Raw genomic sequence first — 5,065 nt, 5'->3', positions numbered from 1 at the left:
AGGGGGGGGGGGGGGGGGGGGAGTTACATTTTATGTCCTTTGTCACAGGACTCTATTTCCCTTTAAAAAGTAAACCAAAAACCTTTTTTTTTCCCTTAGGAAAACTGATGCACTTTGCAATCAGCTTCAGGACAGTGACAAGTGAGGGGACAATGACAGAAAGATAATGTGTACAAACCATTAAAAAAAAATTAACTTGTTTTCACTTGATATTCTCAAAGCCATTTAAGAAAAGGTCTCATACCAAACACACCAGCAAATGTGATTAGCAAAGAAACCTATTTCTATTAATTCAATTACATTATATCCTTGGGAGTACAGCTTTTCCAGCAAAACATGTAAACTGGATAAAGTTAAGAAAAAGGAATCACCTTCTGCCTCATTGTATGTACATGCACCTTGAATACATATTCTGCCTAAAGGGGAGTTAAGCTTCCAAAGTGGAGAAAGAATGTTTAAAAAATGACCTACAATACAAATGATCATTTCCATTACTACGTTATAGAGCTGAGGACACCTCCTGGGGAAGGGGGAAAGAGAATAATAGAAAGAACAACCGATTTTAAGTATCAGTTTCCTTCTTATCACCATTAATTCAAAGGGCTAGTAGTATACAACTGCAAAATCTTTGTTCCTGAAAAACAGATTATGTCAACTTAAGTAAAATCTGTTTGTTTCCGATACTGATGACTGTCAACAATGCTCAAGAAAAAAAAACAACCTAAAATTTTAATAAACTTATACAGCAAGAGTCCTCTCAATACCAACAAACAGCCACCGTTTTTGAAACAAAGCTTTTGTAGACAGCAAGATTTCTCCCTTGGAAAAAAATTTTGAAGCGTAAGAAAACGGAGGGTATGATACTTTCTATACTAAATGCATGATAAATGGAGACAAATATTACATGGAAAAATGTTAACTAGTAAAGCAAGTTTTAATTTAAAATGTTTTTCCCCACATTTTTAAGGGAGAGGAAGAGAAAATTGAGGTCAGAAAATCTATTACCATCCACCCAGAAGAACATAAGAAAATGATAATGTGTTTTTCAAATGAGTAACGCAGAATGTAACCTAACATGTTTGCTCACTTCTTCTGAGCCACACACTAATTTTTCAGATATTCACAAAAGATTTAGGCTAGCTTTACTTATAACCCATACCATACATTTTTAATTTTCCTGTCAGCGGCTTCAACCTCCCTCTGCCTAAAAAATAAAAACTCAAAATCTGATTTTAAAATCCCTAGTTCTCTCTTTTCCCCATCTGGGATTTTTAAATCTAACTGATCTCACTTGTCGCCTTATTTCCAAACTGCAATACTTTATAAAAACATAATGTGCATTCAAGCACCTTTGTTCCAGCTTTCATTTTCATGACAAAGAAAGTTTGTCTGTTTTTAATGAAAAAAATTTGCTGTAGTAACTACTCTTTCCCATGGATGGTCGCAGGATTCATTCAGTTTGGAAACTTTTCTCAAGAGAGAAAGAGAGCAGTTTAAGACTTGAAGACCTCGGTTTTATGTGCAATCATCTCTATCTTCAACGAAAGATTCTTAAGTATTGGAAACATCCAACTGAAATTACGTCCTTAAAGTGAGTGGTCTAACCTAGAACATATTCACAACTTCAAGAAAGCAACCATGTGAAGATACTTGAAGCCTGACAATCCACCCCACACCCACCCCGCATAAAATAAATCCAAAACCCAAAAAGATTGTCCAGAGTCAAAATATAGGGTAAAGGTTAACCTGGCATAGAATTAAAATGCTCAATCTAAAGCATTCCAGTTTTAATCAACTAAGAAAATCTAGCACATATAAATTCCAAATTTGTAACTAGCCAAATAAAAATTCTCTGACAAGCAAAATTTTTAAAGCCTCCTTTTAAAATACATTCTGAAATAGAATTCCTAAGTAATCATTTGAAATTTCTAATTATCGGAAAATACATCTACTATACAGGATCTTGCTTAATTACGAACATGAAACTTACAGTTTTATCTAATTTGTTTTTCCATCAACCACATGGAATAGGAAAATGTAATTCCTAACCATAAACTGAAATCATGATTAATTTGTTTTGGACAATGACAGACCACAATGGGGTAAAAGCAAGTTGCCAAATTTTCAAAATTCAATCATCTGGCCCAAAAAACATGATGCATTTCAAAAACCAGTATTTTTTTTCAAGTCAAATTAAGTTTATAATGAGGCTAACAATTACAGGAAGCCGCTTATTCCACACTAAGGAATAGCCCCTTTTCCTGCATGTTTGTACTGGTCTGATAAAAAAACAATCAAACTTCCTAGTCATTATGCTGTCCATTTTAAACATCCCAGCTACCACACAGAGGCAATCCTTATGCTGGGGAGTTGAAAAAACTAAAACTCAAGATGGACCAAGATAAGAGATGGAGTAAACCATACGAAATGGGAAAAAAAAAATTAGAATTTATCATCCTCAGCTAGTGGTCTCCAAGACTTAAAATGCAATGGTTACTCTTGCCAACCACAGAGAAATGAACAAACAAACCTTTGTTAGAGATGACATAATTGGAATTCTAGATTTGGAAGAGTAAAAATTACTGAAGGCAAGAGTTAGAAACTTTTTAACAGAGAAGTCTAAATTATCATCTAGAGACTTTAGACGAACATTGTAACACAAAGAAAAACCTTTCGTAACTAACCAGAGGAACCCAAATTACCTGCCTTTAAATGGTAGGTATGTAAAGTGAAAAGATTTCTGAGTTTTTCTTACACTCTAGTGCCATTTGATTGAACTGAACGTTTCAATTCAAAGAATGCCAACTTTAATTAACCCTAAATATCGTGAAGACCTATTTTCATTTCAACGTCTATGAAGGATTCTTTCGAAACAAATACACTCAAGAAAACTAACCTTGACAGAAACTTTTGCAATTACTACTCAAACTCTAATCTTGCCAAACTCTAATCTTACCAAGGCAAAACTGCGTATTATTTTTGAAATGTGACCAAAGTTGTCCCCGTAATTTTAAAGGAAGTGCTTTCAGTGTTTGCAAATGTATTATGTATTACATATACAAGAAGTGTGGCCACAAAGGACCCATAAAATGATCGACTGTGATTTAAATTTCAACCAAATTTAATCTAGATCAGATAATTGAGTACGTTACACATTTTGCTCCAAACAGTTCTCGTTTAAAAAAAATAACTGGCGCCCCTTAGCGCTCACATTTGGAAATACTCAATTTAAGAGTTCCAGCAATTTTTTTTTCCTTGACATTCCAGAAAGTTTTCTGCCTCCACAATCTTTCAAATGCCAACACAAATAGAAAAAAACAGAACCCCTTAAAGGGACAGCTCAGGTTTTTCCCGGAGCAAGGTGAAATGAACAGATTTGCGGCTCCGACGGCGGCAAAAGCCTCTTCCGATAAGGGGTACGGCCGCTGCGTTTCACGCAGGGAAGCAAAACGGAGGACGCAGCAACACCGAACTGTTCACACTCTGAAAGTTGTTTCTGGACTTTCCGGACCACAGGAGCTCCTGGGTTCCTCCTCTAACCATCTTTCATCACGGAGACATTTCCGGCCTTTTGTTCTTGACGGACACTCCGGCTCTCCAGGCTTCAGGTGCCTCTGGCCTCCTTCTATAGCAAAGATCTCACAATTCTTGCGAAAAATCCCAAATCCATTGTTCAGTTCTATAAAACACAGTTTCCAGCTTTCTTTCAACAGTCCTCCACTGATACTTCTGAGAGAGAGGGGAAAAAAACAAACAAACAACAACTCCTGGCTACTAGATTTTCAAAACGGACTTTCTCGTGGGTCCTGTTTTCCTCTCTCTCCAGGCGTTCCCAGAAATGCACGGACGCTACAATTTTTCACAGTCCGGGGCGTTGTTAACAGAAACTTGTGCGAGAGACTCCAGAGGGGACCAAAATTTAATCTTCANCCTCCGGGGCCGGGGCCCGCCTGGGTGCGGCTGCGTGCCTCCGGAGCCCGCCTCAGTTCGGGGGAGCGGGCCGCGCGCCGCGGGCGGCGTTGCGCTTCGTGGCGGCGTCGGCGTCCAGGAGCGAAGTGCTGCCGCGGTACATGCAACAGAGATCACGCACCTAGTTCGGAAGGGGGATGTCACCGTGTCTGCCACCTTGTAAAAAAATAAGGGTCCTGCGGGCGAGAGGGTGTTCCATGCGGAATGATGGGATTTCCAGCCTTGAGGTCTGTTTGGGGAAAAATGTTCTCAGCTGCAACAACGTAGTTCTCTTTGGTTTGTAGAATGTTGTCACTCAGAAAATCCGCTTCTGCGTTTTTCTGCGAGCTTATTATGACGAGTTCAATTAACGTAGACAAAATTTGACATCAGACTGACGGTGCTGAGAGCGACAGGTGGCTGAAGTCTGCGAACCCTTCCGCTGTTTTAACTGGAAAGAACTTAGGTGGGGTTTTGTGGCAAAATTTTGCTTCATACAAATTCCGAAGAACGCTTTTGGTTTGGCTTGTATGCAAACTAGCTGAATTTCAAACACATTCTCTTTGAGTAGCAAGTAGCTTCTGTCCTCATTTAAAGAATGTTGTTTCTAAAATTAAGCTACTTTGGTAGAGGAAATGGAATTGCCCTGCAGACAAAGTTATAAAGGTTTAAGTCTAGAATATTTCAAATTCTCCAACTTCCATTGCTGTTAATAGAGCCACAGAATATTCACTTACTCAATTATCATTTAAAGGATGGATTTTATAAATGCAGGAAACTAATTTAATCAAAAAACGGTTGCCTCTTTAGAAACTAATGTATGCTTTTTCCGTATGTAGCAAAATGATAGGTATTTTAAAAGATACTAAGTTGTTCATTTAATTTGCTAGTGTAAAAGATTTTATCCCCCTTCTTAATCAGTTTGCTTATTAAGCTCCCAAGCCCTGTGCTAAATGCTTTACACGTATATCTCATTTAATCTTGAAGGCAACCTTGTAGTTTAGGTACTAAACTAAACTAGTTTAGGTACTATCCCTACTTTATATGTAAAGGGAAACCCAAGGAGAAGGAGGTTGAGTAACTTTTCCAAGACTTCACCCTGGAACTGGGATTCCAT

General features: G+C 38.0%; 1 protein-coding gene across 5 annotated transcripts in view; it reads right to left on the bottom strand.

Moving 5' to 3' along the window:
* Positions 1-4,252, bottom strand: part of QKI (QKI, KH domain containing RNA binding) — a 157,216-nt gene extending 152,964 nt beyond the window's left edge. For 2 of the 5 annotated variants that reach the window (XM_077755160.1, XM_077755156.1), the window contains exon 1: positions 4,091-4,249. The gene's annotated coding sequence lies outside the window, so the exon portion shown is untranslated. Of the gene's footprint in view, positions 1-4,090 lie in introns of all 5 variants that reach the window. The other 3 variants (XM_077755157.1, XM_077755158.1, XM_077755159.1) reach the window with 3 other exon arrangements.
* Between the last annotated feature and the right edge of the window lie 813 nt (positions 4,253-5,065).

This window comes from Crocuta crocuta, unplaced genomic scaffold (genome assembly GCF_008692635.1).
Source record: "Crocuta crocuta isolate KB4526 unplaced genomic scaffold, BGI_CrCroc_1.0 scaffold11, whole genome shotgun sequence".
NCBI classification, from domain to species: Eukaryota; Metazoa; Chordata; class Mammalia; order Carnivora; family Hyaenidae; genus Crocuta; species Crocuta crocuta.
This window is presented reverse-complemented; position numbering and strand designations above follow the sequence as displayed.